Source organism: Cebus imitator, unplaced genomic scaffold, assembly GCF_001604975.1.
Source record: "Cebus imitator isolate Cc_AM_T3 unplaced genomic scaffold, Cebus_imitator-1.0 Scaffold11, whole genome shotgun sequence".
In the NCBI taxonomy this organism is placed as follows: Eukaryota; Metazoa; Chordata; class Mammalia; order Primates; family Cebidae; genus Cebus; species Cebus imitator.
In genome coordinates, this window is record NW_016107326.1 from 6,243,752 (window position 1) to 6,268,035 (window position 24,284).

The 24,284-nt window shown below is 41.6% G+C and overlaps 1 protein-coding gene and 1 non-coding gene across 3 annotated transcripts in view; both read left to right on the plus strand.

Moving 5' to 3' along the window:
- Positions 1–24,284, plus strand: part of LRMDA (leucine rich melanocyte differentiation associated) — a 1,125,425-nt gene that overhangs the window by 48,618 nt on the left and 1,052,523 nt on the right. The gene's annotated exons all lie outside the window — the stretch shown is intronic.
- Positions 17,907–18,070, plus strand: LOC119466897. Its single transcript, XR_005195405.1, has one exon. It is a non-coding gene; the product is annotated as a U1 spliceosomal RNA (small nuclear RNA).

Genomic DNA, 24,284 nt, shown 5'->3' on the forward strand with positions numbered 1-24,284 from the left:
TTTTTTGAAAAGGTCAACAAAATAGACCACTAGCTAGACTAATAGAGAAAAATCGAATAGATAACAATAAAAAATGGTAAAGGGGAGATTACCACTGATTCCTTGGAAATACAAATGACCATCAGAGATTACTACAAACAACTCTATGTACATAAACCAGTAAATCTGGAAGAAATGGACAAATTCCTGGACACTTGCACACTCCCAAGATTAAGCCAAGAAGTTGAAACCCTGAATAGACCAATAAGAAGGTCTGAAGTCGAGGCAGCAATAAATAGCCTACCAACCAAAAAAAGTCCAGGTCCAGATGGGTTCACAGCCGAATTCTACCAGACATACAAAGAGGAGCTGGTACCATTCCTGTTGAAACTATTCCAAACAATATGAAAGGAGGGAATCCTCCCTAACTCTTTCTATGAGACCAACATCATCCTAAGACACAACTAAATAAGAAAACTACAGGCCAATATCCATGATGAACATGGATGCAAAAATCTTCAATAAAATACTGGCAAACCGAATCCAACAGCACATCAAAAAGCTTATCCACCACGATTGAGTAGGCTTCATCCTGGGGATGTAAGGCTAGTTCAGCATATGCAAATCTATAAATGTAATTCACCACATAAACAGAACCAAATACGAAAACCACATGAATATCTCAATAGATGCAGAGAAGGCCTTTGACAAAATTCAACAGCACTTTATGCTAAAAACTCTCAGTAAACTAGGTATCGATGGAATGTATCTCAAAACAATAAAAGCTATTTACGAGAAACCCACAGCCAATATCATACTGAATGGGCAAAAACTAGAAGCTTTCCCTTTAAAAACTGGCACTAGATGAGGATGCCCTCTCTCACTACTCTAATTCAGAATAATATTGGAAGTTCTAATCAGAGCAATTAGGCAAGAAAAAGCAATAAAAGGCATTCAATTAGGAAAAGAAGAAGTCAAATTGTCCCTATTTGCAGATGACATGATCGTATATTTGGAAGACCCCATCTTCTCAGCCCCAAACCTCCTTAAGCTGATAAGCATCTTCAGCAAAGTCTCAGGATACAAAATCAATGTGCAGAAATCACAAGCATTCCTATACACCAATAACAGACAGAGAACCAAATCATGAGCAAACTCCCATTTACAATTGCTACAAAGAGAATAAGATACCTAGGAATATAACTAACAAAGGATGTAAAAGATCTCTTCAAGGAGAACTACAAACCACTGATCAAGGAAATAAGAGAGGACACAAACAGATGGAAAAACATTCCATGCTCATGGTTAGGAATAATCTATATTGTGAAAATGGCCATACTGCCCAAAGTAATTTATAGATTGAATGCTATCCCCATCAAGCTACCATTGATGTTCTTCACAGAACTGGAAAAAAACACTTTAAACTTCATATGGAACCAAAAGAGAGCCCGCATAGCCAAGACAATCCTAAGCAAAAAGAACAAAGCTGGAGGCACCACACTACCTGACTTCAAACTATACTACAAGGCTACGGTAATCAAAACTGTATGGTACTGGTACCAAAACAAAGATGTAGACCAATGGAATAGAACAGAGTCCTTGGAAGCAACTCCACACATCTACAACCATCTTTTCTTTGTCAAAGTGGACAAAAACAAGCAATGGGGAAAGGATTCCCTGTTTAATAAATGGTGTTGGGAAATTGGCTAGCCATATGCAGGAAGCTGAAACTGGACCCCTTCCTTATACCTTATACAAAATTAACTCCAGATGGATTAAAGATTTAAACATATGAACTAACACCGTAAAAACCCTAGAAGAAAACCTAGGCAGCACCATTCAGGACATAGGCACAGGCAAGGACTTCATGACTAAAACACCAAAAGCAATGGCAACAAAAGCCAAAATAGACAAATGGGATCTAGTTAAACTTAAGAGTTTCTGCACAGCAAAAGAAACCATCATTAGAGTAAACCGGCAACCAACAGAGTGGGAAAAAATTTTTGCAACCTACCCATCAGACAAAGGGCTAATATCCAGAATCTACAAATAACTAAAGCAGATTTACAAGAAAAAAAAAAAAACCATTCAAAAGTGGGTGAAGGATATGAACAGACACTTTTCAAAAGAAGACAAATATGCAGCCAACAAACATGAAAAAATGATCATCATTGGTCATTAGAGAAATACAAATCAAAACTGCATTGAGATACCATCTCACGCCAGTTAGAATGGCGATCATTAAAAAAATCTGGAGACAACCGATGCTGGAGAGGATGTGGAGAAATAGGAACACTTTTACACTGTTGGTGGGAGTGTAAATTAGTTCAATCATTGTGGAAGACAGTGTGGTGATTCCTCAAGGATCTAGAAATAGAAATTCCATTTGACCCAGCAATCCCATTACTGGGTATATATCCAAAGGATTGTAAACCATTCTGTTATAAAGACACATGCACATGTATGTTCACTGTGGTGCTGTTTATGATAGCAAAGACCTGGAACCAACCCAAATGCCCATCAATGTTAGACTGGACAAAAAAAATGTGGCACATATACACCATGGAATACTATGCAGCCATAAAAAATGACAAGTTCATGTCCTTTGTAGAGACATGGATGAAGCTAGAAACCATGATTCTCAGCAAACTGACACAAGAACAGAAAATCAAACACCACATATTTTCACTCATAGGTGGGGGATGAACAATGAGAACACTTGGGCACAGAGAAGGGAACAACACTCACAGGGCTATGTGGGGGAGTGGAGGGGAGGGGAGGGAAGGGAGGGGATGGTAGGAAGGATGGGGACAGCAAACCACCATGGCATGTATGTACCCATGTGCACATGTACCCCAGAGCTCAAATACAATTAAAAAAAAACCCGTTGTTTAATAACTTTGGAAGAAGGTGACTGATTTTAATGAAATTCTATTCATTATAAAAGGCATTCACATACACCTCAGGTTTTATTTAAATGCAATCTGTTCCCTTGAAATGGAATGGCAATGGGTAAAAGTCTCCAAAAAGACCATTTATTCAACAATCCATAGTGGATTTCAGTGGAAATTGGTGTGTTTCTACAAGGTATGGAGATATTGTCCCACCTGTGTGAATCTGCCTAAAAGAGTATCTCTGTGTAACCAGTGATGGTGAGTAGAAATGGAGCTCCCTGGTCTCAATGCCTGACTTCAGTCTGATCTTTGCAGTCCTCCTTGACTGCTGGCCTCACTCCTCGCCCTGCCATGTATATCCTCTATGTACCCTGGGAACTTGTACTTGGTTTATTGTATCTGGACCCGCACCTCCCAGCTTCTTGCTTGGCTTCATTTCATCTCTCTCTTTGCTTCCATGCCTTCAGGGATCTCCTTCAAGGCAGGGACATTTCTGGTTCCCTCCAGCTCCCAGGGCTCCTTCCTGCAACAGAAAATGTTCCTGCCTTCACAGAGCTTACATTTTAGTAAGTGGGGTGGGAAGTTGCTGTCAAGTGTATAGTGAGGTGACACTTGGGGGAAAGCTTAGGCTGCTCTGAGAACACCTAAAAGGTACACCCAACCTTGGGAGGAGGGAAGGGCATCAGGAAGAGGCATCCCGAAGGAGCCACTTCATTCATTCATTCATTCACTCACTCACTCACTTTAATAGAGCCATTGTGCATGTAGTGGGTAGTCACTGGGAAATAGCAGTGAAAAAGCAGGCAGCATCTCTGTCCTCATGGAGCTTTTATTTTAGTGAGGAGAGCTGGCCAAGTAAGGTGGCCTTGGGAGCTGAAGAGTGTTTCAGTCAGAGAGAACAGAGCAGACATGTCCATATCTCAGGCAGAGTGAGTGTATTCAAGGCACCCAAACAGGGAAAGCAGAGGCCATATCACAAAGGGGCTTGTAACACACTTTGTTAAGGTATTTGGACTTTATTCATCGGCTAAGGTCTTGCCACTGTCAAGGGTTTTAGGTAGGAGAGTGGTGTAGTCATGTTCGTATTTTAGAAAGGTCACTGCTTGTTGTGGAGAGAATGGGCTGGAGGTGCGGGTTTGGACATGAGTTAGGAGGTTGTAGAGTCCTCCAGACAAGCCAGAGGCCTGCACTGGAGCAGTGGAGCGTGGAAGCAGAGGAGATGAACCTTTGGGGATTTTAGAGGCAGTTTTGGTGGTATTTGTGTTGAGTGGATGTGGAGGGGTGAGGCATGGAGGAGTCACAGCTGACTCTTGGGTTTTTGTTGGAACAACTGGATGGAAGATGGAGGCCATCTCTGTGATGGGGAAGCTGAGGAGGAAAACGGTTTACAGGATGGAAGTGATGCGGGCCAGATGAATTGCATTTGGGACACATTGGGTTTGAGGTGCCTTTGGGCCATCCATGTGGAAATGTCCAGGATGTAATGGATATACAGCTCTTGGGTTGAGAGTGAAGTCTCAGAAGGTATCAGCATAATGAGGTTTTGAGAGCATGGGAGTGGGGAGTGGATGAATTGCTTGGGGTGGGGCGGGGCAGTTTGGGATAAGAAGAGATTATAGGCTGTATCTGAGAACTGAAGGCATGAACTGAGGATGAACAACTAGAGAAGGTGGAGAGAAATCAGCAGATTTGTGCTTTGCCAAAGGCTGGGGAAAGAGCAATTTAAAGAGGAGGATGTGTTCATTAAGATCACATGTTGCAGAGAGGAAAAATAGGATGAGATCTTGGAATAGCCATTGGATTTAGTGGTAGGGTGGTAGGTGGGGACCTTGGCAAGAAAGATTTGATAGAATGATGGGCTTTTCTGTCTACATAATGTCCTCGAAACACTTTCAGTTCTCTTCATCTTCATCAACAACCATGTTAGTCCAAGGCATCGTCTCTCACCTGGACTTTTGCAGTAACCTCTGAATAGGTCCACTCAGCATCCTCTATTCTGCAGAGAGTGATCTTTTAGAGAGGCAAATCTGATTATGCGATTTTCTTGCTTAGCATCTTTTAATGGCTTTATGCTGTTAGGATGAAGGCAAACTCTTTCACATGGTTCTGCTTCCTTATCTCTCTTAATCTTGTACCACATTTGCCCTCTCTTTGCCCAGCCACACCATTCTTTCTTAAATGCCTTGGGCTGGTCATGTCTCATTTGCCCATGGGGACTTTGCACATGCTGTTCTCTTTGTTTGGAAGTCTCTTACCCCCACCTTTCTACCGGCTTCATTCCTACTTACCTTTCAGATTTCAGTTTCAGCTACACTTTCTTAGGGAAGCCTTTCCTGACCTTCTTCACCTGACCAAATCTCTCTGTTTGGTGTTCTCATACATCACGAGTCTCTCTTTTATAGCTATGGCAGACTCTGTTATGTTCCTAGTTCTTCTTCCTCCCTGTATCTGTGCCCTTTGCCATGTGGCTTTGCAGTTCCTCCCTCAAAGTGTATACTCCTGACCACTGATGTTAGGCAGGTTCACAGAACTTGCCCAGCTCAGGGAAATATAGGTGGAGGGAAGACCCTACAAGCATGCCAGTTCTGAGCTAGATCTTAGAATTGCATGTTCTGTTTGCCTCTCTTGAGCTTCTCCCGTTGCCTGTTCTGAGACCGGACATCACCATGAACTCATGTGGAGCAGAACTAAGCCTGCCCTGCAGTCTGCAACCTGGATTCCACCTAGCCCAGCCAAGTTGTAGCTGATGTGCAGATGTATGAGGATAAATGATTGTTATTTTAAACCGCTGAATTTTGGTGTAGCTTGTTAGGCAGGATTATCTTGGCAGTAGATGGCTAATTTGATAGACACTATAGTCGCAGTTTTATATATATTGAATATAAATATATAAAAATGTGTTTTATACATATTTAACATATAAAATACATGAATATATAAATATATACTCAACTAAATTTGTATATATAAATATATATATTCTCAGCTAAATTTTAAGTTCTGTGAGGGTAAGCTTCAGGTTTGTTACTGTGCACGTATTTCCTGGCATCCTGCGCGGGGCCTGACACAGGGTAGATGTGCAGCACATAATTGTTAAGTGACTAAGTAGAGTCTGTGTCAGCTCAACTGTGTCCCTACCCTAGGAGTTTACTGGTTCTGGCAAAATCGGCCCACTGCCAGGGGCATAGGGATACATTTTGAGTTCAATTATTATACTTCGCTGACCTGAAACAAATATGATAGTTTTTAGAAATGCATGTTTTCTGTAATTTACAAAAGAAATTTTTGATAAAATATTGGTTTGCAATAGAGTTGTGTGAATTGTGGGGGAAAAAATATTCCATTTGCAATCTTGAAGCAAAAATATGTTAATCACATTTTTAGTCTCGTTAATGATTTCTTTTTTTTTTTGAGACAGAGTCTCACTCTGTAGCCCAAGCTGGAGTGCAGTGGCGTGATCTCGGCTCACTGTAAACTCCACCTTTCGGTCTTGAGCGATTCTTGTGCCTCAGCCTCTTGAGTAGCTAGGACTATAGGTGTGCACCACCACGCCTGGCTAATTTTTTATTTGAGTAGAGACATGGTTTCACCATGTTACCCTGAGCTCAGGCGATCAACCTGCCTCAGCCTCCCAAAGTGGTGGAATTATAGGTATGAACCACTGTACCCCACCCATCATTTCTTTATATAGATTGCTGTGCATGATATTTATCATTTTCCCCATGAGCAAATAGGCACATTTTCATAGGTAATTTCTATGTTAGAAACAGAGATCAAGCCTTTAAGATCTGCTGTTGATTTAAGAGTTAATTTTGGTTAAGTTGACAAAAATACCCATAGAATTTAATATCTCTGTCTTGAGGGGGAAAACATATCTTGTTATAGGGAAGGAATATAGGGCTTGGAGTCAAAGGACACATGTTTACTAGCTCTGTGACCATGAAAAGTGATTTGACCTCCTTGACCTTATTTTCTGTACCTATAAAACAGGATTAATATCTACTTCATAGCATTGTGAAAAGTGCTTTGCAAAAATAAAAGGGTTTGAAAGTCATAGTTGATTGAATGAAATGGAATGAATGAAAATGAAATAAAGAGTAAAATTTGGTTCTTAAAATATTAATTTTGTAATAAGCAGCCTTACTACTATCTCTTTTCTAAAAGTTATTCAATTAATTCTCCTCAGATTTGGGAGCATATAATTGTATCATCTGAAAAAGAAGTCATTTTGCTCCTAATTTTTATGTTTCTCATTTTTTTCCTTCTCTAATTGCATTGGCTAGTATGGAGAAGTTTTCTTTTTTTTTTTTTTAATAAATGATTTTTCGGGTAATATTACTTTAACCTCAGTGCTTTTTTTTTCAGCATTTATGGACATGACCATATGGTCCCCCCCACCCCTGCTGCCCTTTTTTTTGAGACAGGATCTTACTTTGTCACCCAGGCTGGAGTACAGTGGTTCAACCATGGCTCGCTGCAATCTCTGCTTCTGGGACTTAAGCAGTCTTCCCACCTCAGCTTCCCCAATAGCTGGGACTACAAGCATGGACCACCACGCCTTGCTAATTTTTGTATTTTTTGTAGAGATGAGGTTTTGCCATGTTGCCCAGACTGGTCTCAAACCCCTGGGCTCAAGCAGTCTTCCCATCTTGGTCTCTCAGTGCTGGGATTACAGACATATGCTACTGTGCCTGGCCCTTCCCAGATTTTTGAAGCTACTAATATGATAAACTATTTTAGATTTCTTGACATTACTACTTAGTTGTGAAAGAGGGCTTTAAAATTTCTGAGAAGTGTGATATAATACTCATTTAATGGTTATCTGGGTTCTATTTGCTAATATTTTAAGATTTTTGCATTGGTTTTCATGAGAATAATTGGCTGGACTTTTATTGTGCTGCATTTTTCAGGATTTGTTCTGTGTTTATTATGAACTGAATTGTTTCTCAACCCAAATTCGTATGGTAAAGCCCTAATTGCCAATGTGACTATATTTGGAGATGAGGCCTTTAGGAAGGTAATTAAAGTTAAATGAGGTCACAAGGGTGGGGCCCTAATCCAATAGGACTAGTGTCTTTATGAGAAAAGGAAGAGACACCAGAGAGCTCTGTCTCTCCTCATGTGCACAGAGAAGACGCTGTGTGAAACACAGCAAAAGGTGGCCATCTGCAATCCAGGAAAAGGGACCTCACTGGAAGCCAACCCTAATGGCACCTTGACCTTGGACTTCTAGCCTCTAGAATTGTGAGAAAGTAAATTTCTCTTGTGTAAGCAACCTAGTCTGTGATCTTTTGTTATGGCAACCAGAGCAGACTAATACAATGCTATACTTACATTTGTAAGTATAGAAGAGTAAGACTATTTAGAATATCTTCCTATGTTATTCCTATATCTTCCTATATCTTCCTGCTAACAGATCAGATAGCATTTGTTATCCATTCCTTGAAGGAATAGGTAAAACTTATCTTTAAAATACTTGGGGCCAAGCATTTTTTATCTCTGTTAACTTTATCAATATCTGCTATAGCACTTGGTTTATTTAAACTTTTAGTATTTTCTGGACTTAGTTCTGATGATTTTTATTGTCCTGGAACATTCAGTTTATCTAGGTTTTTAAATGTATTGGAATAAGGTTGAGAAAAATAATCTTTTCAATGTTTTTTAATTTATTCTGTGTCTGCGGTTATATATACATTCACATCCTTATTTTGACCATATTTTCTGCTCTTTTCCTTGATTTTTGGTTTAGTAGTTGATTATTATTTTAATAATGCTTGGATTTATTTTTAGCACTACCTGTATTTTCTTTTTCTTTTTTTGAGACAGAGTCTTGCTCTGTCGCCCAGGCTGGAGTGCAGTGGTGTGATATCAGTGCACTGCAACCTCCGTCTCCTGGATTCAAGCAATTTTCCTGCCTGAGTCTCCCAAGTAGCTGGGATTACAGGCACACATCACCATGCCCATATATTTTTGTATTTTTAGTAGAGACAGTATTTTGTTGTGTTGGTTAGGCTGGTCTTGATCACCTGACCTCAAGTGATCTGCCCTCTTTGGCCTCCCAAAGTGCTAGGGTTACAGGTGCCTGGCCACTATTTTATAATTTCTTATTAATTATTTTAAAAAAATCTCTATCAATTCTTTGCTTTCCTTATTTTTATTTTTTGATTTTGAGCTGCTCACTTAATTTAAGCATTTTTAACTCTTTCTTGCTTAGAACTGTGCATATTTAAAGCTGTGAGTTTTCCTCTGAGCACTGCTTTGTGTCCTGTGGGTTTGAATACACAATGTTTGCATTTTTGTGTTCTAGGTATTTTGGGGTTTTGATTTGAATCTTCTCTTGGTATAAAAGTCGTTGAAGAGAGTGTTTTCAAATTTCTTTGAAATGTGATCAGAGATGTCATCTATGTATACTATTTCTACTTCTTGGAATTTAAATATTTTTTATGACGTAGTAGATGGTCAAGTTTTGTAAACAGGTACTTTAAAAATTGTTTCTTTATTTTCACACTATAGATTCAAAATCTATCAGATCTCCTGATGAATTGATATTAGGCTTCTTGTAGTCCTTATTTTTGACCCACTTGACTTCATGACCCAATGCTTACAGAGCCATTGTTATTCATTGTTATGCTAAGAACTCCAGGTTCTATATAGAGGATGTAAATTTCACCCCTTGAATTTATTAAGGAGACAATTTGATCTTGCTCCACAAAATGCTGGTACTGCATAGGAGTTGACTGAAAGCATTTTGAGCTGGGATAAGGAAGGAAAGCTTTATGCAGGAGATAAGTCTTGAAGAGCAAGTAAAAGTTAGGAGCTAGAGAGTTTGTAAAGGGGCATTCTGGTCTGTGGGGCAACATGAGCAAAGTTGGGCCTAGGATAAGTCTGGCATGTTGGGGAGAAGGCATCAACCTCCTCCTTGGGCTTGCTCTCTGTGATGGGTGTAGCAGTTGAATCAGGGTCCCATGGGGCCAGTTATCTCCATTCAGTTGACTCTGCATAAGCATCTTTGTTGGGGCCGTCCCAGCAGTATCATCAGACTACTTTGCAGCAGTGGAGGATAGCACATGCTAATTTGCTCTTCAGGCCACCCTGCTGGTGTGCTCTCAGCTTTGCACTTTTACTGGAGAGCCAAAATTGGCACGCACCTCAGTCTGATAGCATTAGCTCAGTATTTGAACATTAATCACAGAGGCAAAGGGATTTCAACCGAAGAATTACAGTGTCTTATATGTACTTGCTATATGGAGTTGTTTTGTCAGATGACCCCAGTAAATTACTAAATATTTAACACTGATAATAAATCAAATGATGTGTGGTTGGTAGGAAGTGAGGGTATTTAAATAATTAAGCAGTTCTTTCTTGAGCCTCTTTATATGATGATTTTCTAGACTTCAAATCAGTTTTCCTCATCCAGCCTCCATATAATATATAGTTATTTCAAATCAGCTTTACTTACTGAGCTTTTTCTAGTAATTGAGCTTTGTCAGCAAAAACTGTGTGTACCAGCAAATGGTGAATGATGGGCTCATGTCAGAAAGGAGCTTGAGAGGTGCTTTCTGTTGTTAGATGGATGGGTCTGGAGCCAGGACTTGAAGCTCTCTGAGTATAATAGTTTCAGAGAAAAGGTATGTCTGGAATAGGGGTGAGTGCTCCATCACTCAAAAGCCGGTATTTCACACACCCAAGCCAAATGCTACATGTGCCGTTGAAATCATGGTTTTGTGTTTGGGATTTGTGGGAGGTGTGGGAGGATTTTTTAATGTAATCTCGGTCATGGTTTCTTCTCCCACCCCTCATTCTTATTCTCTTACAGCTAGAACCCAGTGTTCTGGGCAGAATAGCAGGAAGTGCAGTAGCTACTGAGATTATAACAGGTAGGTTTATGCCGCTGTGACCACAACTCTTCACAAGGCAGTGCTGTCTCATGCAAGCGATCTCAGTGTCCAAGTGCATGCTAAGTGTCTGTGAGTGGTCCGGGCTTTGCGAGGTGGGGCAAACTCTTGGAAGAGCAGGCTTTGTTAGCTTAGCTGGGCAGTCATTGCTTCATGCAGGCCCTGAGGATGGAGCATCCTGAGTCGGCTGACAGAGATAGGGTATGGGTCACTCTGAGGGTTTGAGCCACTTCTGCTATTTTCGAAATTCTGGTTTGAACTGCAGGATTGTGCTGAGTTTGGTACAGACTAATTTCTCTATTGGCAGCACATGATGCATCAGCTCATGTGTCAGTTGGTCTGGTGCCACTCTGGACCTTGAGAGTTCCAAAGGGCTATTGAGGGAGAAACCTGACTTACGCTATGAAATGGGGTACCTGAATTTGGGAGGCTGAGGATCCTAAATGGTGTATACCCTGCCTCTATTTTATTGCTGAATTGTGTCTCTCAGTGGAGGTTCTTAGAGGCTATTCAACAAAGCCCATGCTGTCAGCTAAAAGGCTTTTAGGACTTCATAATCACGGCACAGTATCTTTTCCTTTTTCTTAAAAAAAAGAGCTTTTCCTTTCTTTTCCCCACCTTTTTGAAATTGTTAGCCTTCATGTGAACTGAAAGGGACTTCAAAACATTGGAAGAAAATAGTCTGAAAGCTCAGAGTGTACTTGGCTCCTGGTAGGTATGAAGGCTTGATAAAGAGGCATCTTTTGCACTGACAGGTGTTTGTGTGCCAGTGTGGTGAGGGCTTTTGATGACAAAGCCACTTAGTTTTCTCTAGCTTACCCTTGCCTTTGTGCAGAGGAGTTAGGAAAACTCTAATAAAGTAACTAAATAATAAGGATAAAAAGTTAGCATTGTTGTTTTCTTCTTCATCTCCTCTCTTCTGCCCATTGGATTTTTGAGACTCATTCTCCAGGCACTAAGTAAGCAAGCAGAGGTGAGGTGGGGAGTGTCTGTCACTGTCCCTGTGGTTCTGGAGTGTGCTGCTATTCAAAGGTCTAGCATCAGCAGCAACACTCTTCTTGAAGTCAAAGGAAAATTTAGAAGGGTGGCAGGGCTATGGACAAGGGTGGGTATGGAAAGGAGGGCACTGGGTGGGGATGCTGAAATGCCAGCTTCCTGTTCCCCAGAAGCACAGTTGCTTATGTTCTCCTTTATGGCCAAGAGCCCCCTTAACCCTCAGTATACAGTTTTCTTTCGCTTCATGAGAACCAACTGAAATTGGCAAACTGTGACTGTTGTAACGAGTTATCTCAGCCCTCACATGAGTTCTTACATGAGCTCCTCTACGATCTTGTGCACCTTTCTCAGAAAGATGAATTACATAGGTTACAACCAAAGGAGCATGCAATGCCTACTTGTTATTTCATGTGGCTCATAAGAAGCAGAGAGGGACCTCCTTGCTGAACCACCTCGACCATGGGGTAAAGAGTTAGGACATCTCACTTTGCAGCAATCACCCCATTGTTGGCAACATGATGTCAACTCCCTTGGATTTTTAGTAAAAAAAATAAATAGAAGAAATTTCACTAGTAGAGGATGACAATAAAATGGAGTGTTGCTGAGTATTGTTCTAAGAAAACTAAAAAGGGGTAGTTGAAAACTCTTGGACTGGCCTCTGTGACTTGGTGTCTAGAAATGTTCCTCTCATTATTTCATATGAAGAACAAAATTGGGCCAAGCCCAGATTTTGCTGATTACACCCCTCCTCACCCCCTGCACAAAGTTGCCCTTGCAGCCGTATGTGGAAGTTAGTCCTTTGGATTTCAAGTTGTTTATTTGTGGTTCTCAAACATTAAGACTTGTGTGAAAGGAAGCTGGGCTTTGTGTGTGAATCACACTTTTTAATGGCTGACAAGTAGGATTGTATGATGTCAGAGTTTGAAGTAGTCTCTGAGCTCATCAGCTCTTACATTCCTACATTTCACAGGAGGAGAATAAGTCTTCCAACCTGCACTCCTTTGTTCCTCTCAACAAGCCTTGTTATCACCAAGATGTGTTAGATTGTTTGGGGCTTACCTTGTGCTTAAGGGGGCGTGAGAGCTAGAACTATTCCATTGAAAATGGTCCTCGACGGGGAAAAACGAGGATTGGACTAAAGAGAAGTGCTATCAGCTTATCTGATGAGGATAGTATAATAATGCTCCATGGATTAATGTCATGGATGATAAGAATAATGACACTATTTGTTATCTTTTACTGTGTATCAGGTACTGGCACTCAATAGTTCATACGTGTTCTCATTTAACTCTTGTAACAACCCAAAGGGATATTGATAGAGGCGGTAATGGTGGTGGTAATGGTAAGTAATAATGATTATAGCAATTACTGTGCCTGCTTTATGTGGTGCTTCTCATTTGTGTCTCACAATAATCCTATGAGTAAGGCACTATTTATTATCTTTCCCACTCTTTAGATGAAGACATAGAGTCTCTGAGATGTTTGTAACTTGCCCAAGGAGCCAGAATGTGAGTCAATCATCTGGTTTCAAAGACTACTCCTATCAACTTTTTTGAACACATATAATTAACTAAATAGAAGTGTTCTCTGATGGGCACTTAATAAAAATTAGTGATGATGAGAAGTATTTTGGCCAAGAAGATGTATGTGCACATATGACACACACACACACACTCACACACACATAGTCAACTTCTGATTTTCTTCTTTGGGCTAACCCTCTAATTGTGAATTCTAGAATGTCTGCTTCTTTTTCACTCAGCATATTTTTACCCTTGCCTAGCTGTTGGGGTCAAGGAATAGAAACTCATTTAACCTAACTTGAAGCAGAATATTTTAGGAAGATTGTGATAATCACACAGTTATAGAATATTAGAATTGAACAATCATATGGAGACATGAAAGTCTGCCATTTCATTTTAGAGAGGAGACTCAGGCCCTCCAGAGAGGTATTAATTATCCCAAGGCCTCTAGTTGATTAGTTCAGGTATTACTACTAGATTTTGGGATGTCTGCCTCCTGATCCAATGTTTTTCCCTCTGTGTGACCCTCTGACTCAATAGCACAGACTCTGAAGCCAAGAAGAAAGTGTGTTTTGTCTATATTGAAGCATGGGTATCACTAATTCCCCTCTGCTGATGTGGCTAATGTGTTGTTGACTGTCATGCTATATTTAGGTTCTTGTGGGTTTAGGTCATGTTGGCTATGGAAGCAACCTCTCCTCTCCTATCTGATTCCTTGTATCAGGAGCACAATAATACTTTTTCCTCTAACACAAAGAATATTTTTTGTGGGCCTAGTGGACCAAGATAGTTAAGGAATTAAATTGATCTCTACTCCTACCTACCTCATATCATCAGGAAGGGAAGAGAGGCAGCATTATTAATGGAAATGCATTTTCTTTGAAGCTTGAATTTATTTTTTAAAAGAATATTCTTTCCTGACTTGGAAGAATTATTATTCGGTTGTAGGCATTTTATTGTGTAGCTTTCTGTCATTATTGCATTGAGTGTGTTGCTATAGCTCCCACCAACTGTTTTAAGATGTTTTGAGACTGTGCTTTATATTATAAGGAGAGTATTTGTCACTTGGACTCTCAGAATTGAATTTGCCTGAATTAATTATGATTTGCACTCCATCCCCCTGGGCGGTATTGTGGGGGAGAGGTAATCCTTTCTGATGTCGTATAGAAAATCAATTCTGGCCTGCGGCACTGGCTAGTTGTTTGAGTGGGGGAACTTGTCACCCACTGTATGGTCTTTATTTCCCATTTTTCTTGGCCCTTTTGTTATGTATTCCTTTCTCTGGGCTGGTTTAAGAAGGCGCCAGGGCCAGGGAGTAGTGCTTGGAGTGATGGACAAGGATACTCACCCATAAAGAAAATCACAAGGGCCCCAAGTTGGGTAATAAAGGGCCTTGTCAGTGGCTTTTCTTGTGTAGTCAGCATTGTTTATAGAGTGTTTTCCACTGAGAAACACAGACACTTTCTCTTTGGCCTAGGGGATAAGACAGGTTGAATGGCACTTGGTCAGATGTAGGGATTTGGTCTTGACTGGCTTGAGGATGTGCTGTCTTCTCCTCTGTCCTCCCTGAGGACTCCCTTTGTTCCTTGCAATATGTTCCTCTTTCTTAATTTCAAGATGGAAAACTCCTTCATCTTATAAAACTCCACGAGCAAATGCAAGAGGCAAAACAACTGGTAAATATTTGTACCAACTATGACACGCATAGGGCTGATATCCTTAATATAAATAGCTGCTACAAAAAATAACCACCATGGAAAGGGATGCGGTCAAGTTTTAAATGCCTTGGGAACTTGCCCTCAAGATAAAGCTGAACAAAATAGCAGGACACAGAACTGAGCAGATGTAGATGTTAATCTAGACACACTCAGGGAAAGGGTCGAAACATCCCCTTTTTCTTACATCTGTCAGGAGAGCCTACAAGTAATTTCTGCCTTGGCATGTGACCATGGTGCCTTGGCTTTGCCATTCCAGCCAACTGACCCTTTTGCTGAAAGTTTAATAGGGGATAAATTCACATGTGAGTTCATAATCCCCTTATCTGTGCTAAGAGCATTCTGTAACGAGCCTGCAACAAAGAGAATCTCACATCTTGCGGTTTTGCTCTGACCCCACCTCTTGGCCTCCTTCCTAACCTCTCTACACCTCCTGGTTTGACGCTTTAGGCATCTGCCCCTTGTGGAGTCATTGCCTGCCTGCAGTATGTTAAATGAAGTTTTAAATAAACTGATTCACATTTCCTGCCAGTCGTCACATTGAGGCATTTAAGGAAGTATGGCATATGTAAGTGGGGAATATATTTGGGCTTATGAGAAAACAAGGACTTGTTCTCCTCTAGAACTTATTAATTTTGAGCCTTATTCTCTTTTATGTAGTGAGACTTTGACTATAAATCCACAAGCAAAGTCACAGTCAAACCACAGTTTAAGTTTTGAAGATTTATTGCTAAAATTTACTCTTTCCCTAATGCTTTTATTATGTTATCTTCTCTTCCCTGCCCATGGTGTGGGTTAGTTAATGTTATCTACATATGTCTATAAATACCAAAAATATTTTTGATACAATGTGCATTTAATCAACTTTTTGTTACTGTTACGCCGTCTGTGTGGAGGAAAATTGTTTCTATCTTAATGTTCTATTGAAGTGCCTTTGGAGTGATGATATCATAATCACTTTAATACATTTAAAAGCTTCAAGGCTTAGCATTTATTGAACAAAGCTCATTGAAGGAATATAACAGATGTCTTGAGGCTTTCCGCTGCTGTAAAAAGGACAGTATTGTTCATGGCCTCGCTAAAAGAAAATCTGAATTTTTATTTCACTTTGCACTGCATTGCAATTATATTTCAAAAGCTCTTCAAGCACAACTAACAAAGGGGCTGTTTTTATGAATTGTTATAATTGCAGATCTCAGGCTGACTGCTGTGAGTTTAAGATTAATAATGGACAGCAATTTAAAACTTTATCACCAAAATCCAACCTCGAGATCCTAAACGATGGCTTTCCCTTTTTGGATATCCTTGGAGAACAAGTTTTCCCAGGTTGGGAAGTGAGTGGAAATCTTACAAGTTTTGGCTTTTGGATCTCCGTGAAGAGAGAGCCATGGAGGGTTGAGGCTGAGGGGTGTGTGTGTGTGTGTGTGTGTGTGTGTGAAGTCCATGAAATCAGAATGGGAAAATGGCACATGGAAGCTGAGGGAGCCCCTGCAATCCTTGTGGTTGAAGATGTGTTCTCTCAATCCCTGGACTGACACACAGGCTGCGCCAGCACGCTCTGAAGCCACCCTTCTGAAGAGTGCAAGGGAGAGGCTGTGACTGTTAGAGGTATAATGGAAATACCCTGTCATTCTCATGGTTGAGATGGCTAAGTCACGTCCTTAAAATTTGGCACTTCCTGGAACACTGACCTCGTCTTCTCTGCTGTTGGGTAACTGCTGACTGTGGCCTTGGAATTACATGTGTGGTGAGACATCCTTATGGGTGCAGAGCTGGTCTTGGAAATTATTTCAAGGAAGCTTTCTTTATCCCACTCAGTCATAACTGAGGGGAGAAGAGTGCCTGGAAAGACTAGTCACAGTTTCCTATTTCTTATTCCCCATCATCTCATTAGGTAGCTTCTGGTCTTGACACTCCCTGACTGACTTGCCTGAAATTTACTTGTATGTGTGTGTATGTATGTGTGTGTGTGTGTGTATATATATATATGTCTATATATATAGATGTATGTGTATATATATATGTAAATTATTATTGGTTTTGAGAGACAGGATCTCACTGTATTGCCCAGGCTGGTCTCAAGCTCCTGGACTCAAGCGATCCTCCCACTTTGGCCTCCCAGAGTGTTGGGATTACAGGAATTGGCCACCACACCCAGCCAAATTGACTTGTTTAAAGCATGCAATTCTCTCTCTAAATTTTCCTTAAGGGAAAATGGTATTGTAGAGTTCATCTGCCAAGAAGTGGGGCTGCCGAGGCCTAATTAATGATGAATCCATGTTTCATTCCGCGTAATGCTCTGAACAGGTGAATTTGCTTGAAATGATGGCTTTGATTTAGCAGCCTGAAAATAGTGGCTTTTGGTAAGCAATCCTTTCTAATCTAGGTAGTCGGGGCTAGTTAGAGACCAGAGCTGTGATTAGGGCATGGTAGTTTCCACTAGCTGTCACTGAAACAACTTCCTAAAGAGATGTTATTCATGTATTCACACATCCACTTTTCTCTATCAGTTAGAATTAGGCTCAGTTGCATAGGATAGGTAACTCCAGTTACTAGGTGGTAAAACAAGGTTTATGTTTGTTCCTTTTTTTTTTTTGGAAATGGAGTCTCACTTTGTTGCCCAGGCTGGAGTGCAGTGGTGTGATCTCACTCACTGTAAACTCTGCCTCCTGGATTCCAGCGATTCTCATGCCTCAGCCTCCGAAGTAGCTGGGATTACAAGTGTGTGCCGCCATGCCCAACTATTTTTTGTATTTTCAGTAGAGATGAGGTTTCACCTTGTTGGCCAGGCTGGTTTTGAACTCTTGGCCTCAAGTGATCCATCCAACGTGGGCTCCCAGAGTGCTGGGATTACAAGCATGAGCCACTGCGTCTGGCCTGTTTGTTTCTTTCTCATGTAAAAGAGGCCTTACCTGGCAGGGGAGATACCATGATCACGAAGGTGGTTTTCCCAGGGCGAGGCTTATCCATTGCACTCCGGATGTGCTGACCCCTGCGATTTCCCCAAATGTGGGAAACTTGACTGCATAATTTGTGGTAGTGGGGGACTGTGTTCACCCTTTTCCCTGGTCTTTTATAGTTTGCAAAAAACAAACGTGCAATTATTCAAAGATGTTCATGTTTTCCCGGTGGAATTCTGAATTTTTAATACAAAAAAAAAAAAAAAAAGAGGCCTAGAGGCTGATAGTCTAGGGTTGATAGGCTCCTTCCAGCTTTCTATTCTGCTGCCTCTAGGACTAAACTTCATGGTCCAGGATGGCAGCTCGAAGCCCAGACATCATGTCCACATTCCAGGCTGGCAGCAGAAGAAAGGCAAAGAAGGACATTTGGTCTTGCCTTTTAAGGAGTCTTTTTAGAAAGCTTATGTAGCAGTCCAGATGTCAGGCCACACCTAGCTGCAAAGGAGGCAGAGAATCGCTGTCTTTTACCTGGGTGGCAATGTGCCCTGCTAAAATTTAAGGTTCTATTCCTGAGGGAGAAGGAGAGAATGGATATTGGGGTAGGCCACCCGTAGACTCTGGCTATTGATTCATTCATCTACTGTATTCTCTTTCTCTCTCCTTCTCTTCTCTCTCTCTTTCTGTCTCCCTCTCCCTCCCTCCCTCCCTTCTGTTTTCCAAGCTGTAGTTGAAAAGCCCCTCCTTAGTTCCATACATTTTTCAGATTGGCCTTTTATGATTTTTTTCCACCTTTCAAGATTTCCCTTGATGTTTAACTTTCTTTTATCGATATTAAGAAGGTGGGGATGGAGGGGACCATTTTTTGAGTGCCAAGTCTTCATTTCTCCTTCTCATAACATTTTCGTGCATCTAAAACATCAAGGCCTGCCTTACAGAGGAAGAGGTGACCAAAGAGCTGAGAATGGTCCTTGAAAGCCTCTGAGCTGTCTTTTTGCCCTTCATTGAATCTTGACTGTCACTTATCTCTAGAAAATTTCCTCCCCTTCTTGCTTGCAGGCAGCTGGGCCAAAGGGCAACCCCCTTGAGATCCAGAGTCCTGCCACTTATGGGGATGAGTACACTTTCCCTCATAGAAGTCCCTAGAATCCAGAAGTCAAGGCTAGTGTCATGCATCCACCCTGCTGTGAAGAGACTAAGTTTAAAGTATTCTCAGATAGAAGATGAAGGCAATGCCTGAGGGTGGCTGGCTCTTTATAGTCTCAGCTGTTGCAAACCCAGGTGGTGCTGCTTGTAATGGTCCCCAAGCTCTAGGAAAGACAGGGCCATCCACTGAGCACAAAGGTGCTTTGAGGCAGGATGATGCTGCAGATGACATTGCTATGTCCCTTCTTATACACCAGCCCATCTGCTGTCTGTCCTTTGGCAGCAGTGGAGTTTTCCAAATCAGGAATTGGGACATGTAATCTGATGAGTTGTGCTATCTCTGAAGACAAAGGGTAGTCTGAATAGATACGTTTTGCATTCTGGAATGTTTGTACTTCTGGGTCATTTTGAGCACTTTCACAGTTAGTGAGACAATATTTGAAATCCAGGAGTTTTAAACAAAGCTCTAGGAACTGTGATTGTGGTACATGAAATTTTTGCTTAAAGAGGCTTTGAAGAGAATGGACTCTGGAGGCCTAGAGACCTGGGTTCAAATCTTCTTTGCTAGATGACTTTTGGGGATAATTTATTTGAGGCTCAGTGGTTTTTAAAAAAATCTATAAAACAGGGCTAGTGAGATGTAACTCAATGGAGAATGAAATTAAATGAGAACATATGTAAAGGGCTTAGCACATCGTAGGTCCTCCACAAAAGTTAATTTCTCTTGTAAGCAATCGCTATGCTAAGTACTTAGTAAATATTTGATTTATGATCAAAAACTTAAAAACTTGAGCAGTAGTCTATAACCTAATCTTATTAATTATTTTATATTTTATAACCCTCATCTTATTGTGTATGGCTGGAGATGCTGTTCAGGAACACATGATTGTTTTTCAAGCAGCCCCCTTTTCCCTTTATGTAAGATGGGTATACCATGAGAAGGTGCTTTGACAACTAGAAACCCAGGTTATTTCTAAACTGGAAGCATGAACTGACCTAGAATACTTTTGGAAGTGCAGTTGAAGAGGGCTTTAAGCTGTATTTTGAGCCTTTCTAGGCCACAGACCTCTGAGAATCTTAACGAGAGCTATAGACCCACTTCTCAGAAAAGTGCACATATATGTATACATGAGGTGTATACACATATGTATATACATGAGGGGTCTATACACATATGTGTATATGTGATCTGTGGACCCACCCCCTGCCCTCTCCCCTCAGGACTCCTGGGTTAAGAACTCCTGGCCTAGCTTTTTTTTTTTTTTTTTTCTTCCTCTTTCCTTTAAAGGGATATAGAGATTGACAGAGAATGAAGAAAAAGGAATGGAGATGCACACATTGGTGGGGAAGGGTGACTGGGAGAATTGGCCACACCCAGAACAAAGTGGGTGGTTGAGATAGTGATGAGAGGGTAAAATCATGCTACATGTCAGGGTGGCATTCACAGCTCCAGGGTTTCCAAGAAGTCAAGAATGGAAAGATTCAGTGTTTTTATTTATTTATTTATTTATTTATTTACCTGTAACATTTTATAATGAAAAATTTCTATCATAAAGAAAAGTTTGAAGGATTGTATAGTGGACACATGGATGTGCCCACTGTTCAGGTTCTTTCATTGACATTTACTCTGCTTGCTTTATTTTACGTCTAGCCATCCATCAATGCATCTTGCTTTTTTCATGCATTTCATAGTAAGTTGCAGACATCATTATCCCTCACCCTGAACACTCAGGATACCTATCATTTTCTAGAGTTCATTATTGTTTTTCTTTTTCTTTTGAGAAATACATGAACACTAAGTGTACCATTCTGTGAGTTTTGACAAATGCACGTATCTGTGTAATCCAAACCCCTATCAAAAGGTAAATCCTGATCTCAACCCAGAAAGTTGCCTTATGTTCCTTCCCAGCTAATCTCTGCTCCCTTCCCTTCGCAGACAATCAGTCTTCTTTTTTTCTTTTCTACCGTAGCTTAATTTTGCCTGTTTTAGAACTTCACACAATTGGGATCATGTAGTATATATTTTTGTGCATGTGAGGCTCCTTTCACCTGCACAGTGCATTTGAAATTTGTTCCTGTTGTATGTATCAGTAGTTTGGTTCTTCTTGTTGAGTAACCTGTTATATGCATCTACTGTGTTTGCCCATTCTCCTGTTGAATGCTACTTAAGCTGTTTCCAGATTTTAGGTAGTAAGCTGCTGTGAACACATATACAAGCCTTTGTTTATATATATATTTTCACTTGTCTTGAGCAAGTGGAACTACTGGATCCTAGGGGAGATGTACATTTAGTTTTAATACGAATTTTCCAGTTTTCCCCAAAGTGACTGTTTCATTTTTACTTCCACCAATGAAGTATGAAAGTTCTGGTTGCTCCATGTCCTCACCAACATTTGATGTTGTCAGTCTTTTTAGTTGCAGGCGTTCTGTTGGGTGTATGATGGTGTCTCATCTTGGTTTTAATTTGCCTGTCGTGCTCCAGTATGACCTTTTCCATGGTCCCTAAGTCCCCTTTGATCTCAGAGGCATTATTTCTATTCTTAGGGAACATGTGGGAATAGCTAATCAAAATCTTATGGGGCTATAAAACTTTCTGCAGCTTTTTTTTTTCCCCTTTAAGTTCTGTATGGCACGAAAATGCTTGAGAGCATCCATGTCCGTATAGACACCCTCAGTGACTTGTGACATTGTGGCTGCAGAAGGGTGCTGGGAGCTCGGGAGCTCCACCCTCCCAGACGGAGCCGCATGTGTGTGTTTGCGAGTGTTTGCCTGTGCATGTGTGCATGCATGTGCATCAAGTCCCTTGACATTTAAGGAGTTTGGTGAGTCAGCAGCTGGAGCCGTGCATCCAGCCCTGTGTCACAACATTATCAGAGACTTGGGGAAACTGGACGGAGTTCAGAGAGGAGCAGCTAGTACGATTAAAGGGCTTGGAAGGATTAAGGGATTGATTTATGAGGAAAGATGAAAAGAATTTAATGTGCGCTGCTTGACTAAGTGGGTACATCATAATAGCCTGCAAATATCTGAAGGGTATAAACACCGGACAGGGAGAGGAATTAGCTCAGGGTGAGGAAACTGATCCAGGAATAATGGGGGAATTCAAAGGGTGGGGCGGGGAGGATGAGGTGAGTTGGCAAAGTATTAGCAGGGTGTGGCCTGCCACGAATCCTCTCCCTTTCAGAAGCCTAAATGGGGTGTGAGTTTGCTTGGGAGGATGAACTGTAGGAGGTGCTGTGGGTAGAGAAAAAGCAGGTGGAAAGAGGCTACGTGTTTGAGTGCCTACTGTGTGCAGGACCAGGTGAGAAGGGGCTGATCTCGATGCACAGGCTGGGAACTTGAGGCGGGAGGGAAGGGTGGTGGTGGAGAACGAGGTGATGGAGACAGCCTGGAGCCTGGAATCTAGACACTCTCTGAAATCCCTCCTCCTTCTGGTCGTTTTTCTGGATTGATGAAAGAAGCGCTGACGCTTCTGTGTTGTATTCCAGCTTGCTTGAGATATGCCGTTTCTAACTCAAAAGTCTTCAGGCTTCCCAGTTATTTTCCTGTCCCTGCTTCCTAAGATACAGCTATCCTTGTGTGGTCCATGGAATTCATCTCTCCCTGCCTATGTGTCTTCTCCAGGTTTGTGGGTCTGAGACTGGGGAACAATATGTGGGCTGGTGAAGAGAGGATGGGAAGTGAAGCCAAGCGGCTGGGGCGAGGGTCTGGCTCCGTACTCCCCAGCAGGGGCAGGCCCAGGTGCTTACTCTCTGGGCCTTGACTGTCTTTTCTGAAAAATGGAGATGATAATAGCACTTTACTCCACAGACCGTCCTGAAGTTTACATGAAGTAAGGTGTGTGCAGTGCCTAGCATAATGCCTGGCCAAAAGCAAATACTCAGTAACTGCTGGTTACTGCTGTTATAATGAAAACCACAAACAGGACTATGATTCTCCTGGTGCTGAGATTCGGGATGGGAGTCAGCCTGAGCAGTGCCTTCGGTGTGTGCAGACAGCCTCCTCTGACACAGTGTGTGGGGCGGTGCTCACAACAGTGTTGGGGTGGTGGCAGAAGGGGATGTTTTTACCTCAGGAGGAGGCAGCAATGGGTAACACTGCTTTCTCCCCTGAGCTACCAAGGTGTCTAGAGGTGGCCATTAGAGCCAAGGTCTGGAGACCACAGCCCCAGCTTTGGCTGGAAGAAGAAATGTGGTTCCTTCCCCTTCCCAGCCTCTGGCCTGAGTCGATGAAAAGATAGTTGAGCCGAGAGTCAGGAAACCAAATTAACTTCTGTTTTCTAACATCTCATTTCCTCACTGGTTGAAAAAAAGGAGGAGGGGATTAAATCAGTGTTTTCCACACTTTTTTTTTCCTGCTGAGCAGTAGAACCCTTTAGTTGAGTGATGTGTTATGTGGAACCTTAATATGTCAAATAGCCCCACACTGAGCTGTTTCTGAGTGGGGGTGTAGGGGCTGGAGGCCATCCTGATTGAACCCCCATTTCCCTCACAGGAGTCTTCCAGTGACACCCAGGCCTTCCTAGAACACTTTTTTTTCCCATTTATTTATTTTATTGCATTTTAGGTTTTGGGGTACATGTGAAGAACATGCAAAATTGTTGCATAGGTACACATGTGGCAGTGTGATTTGCTGCCTTCCTCCCCATCACCTACATCTGGCATTTCTCCCCTTGCTATCTCTCCCCAGCTCCCCACCCACCACCGTCCCTCCCCTATTTCCCCCCAACTGACCCCAGTGTGTAGTGCTCCCCTCGCTGAATCCATGTGTTCTCATTGTTCAACACCCGCCTATGAGTGAGAACATGTGGTGTTTGATCTTCTGCTCTTCTGTCAGTTTGCTGAGAATGATGGTTTCCAGGTTCATCCATGTCCCTACAAAGGACCCAAACTCATCGTTTTTGATGGCTGCATAATATTCCCTGGTGTATATGTGCCACATTTTCCCTATCCAGTCTATCATCAATGGGCATTTGAGTTGGTTCCAGGTCTTTGCTATTGTAAACAGTGCTGCAATGAACATTCGTGTGCACGTGTCCTTATAGTAGAATGATTTGTAATCCTTTGGATATATACCCAGTAATGGGATTGCTGGGTCAAATGGAATTTCTATTTCTAGGTCCTTGAGGAATCGCCACACTGTCTTCCACAATGGTTGAACTAATTTACACTCCCACCAACAGTGCAAAAGTGTGGAACACTGTTAATACACATGCACACACACAACTGAGCCCTTCTAA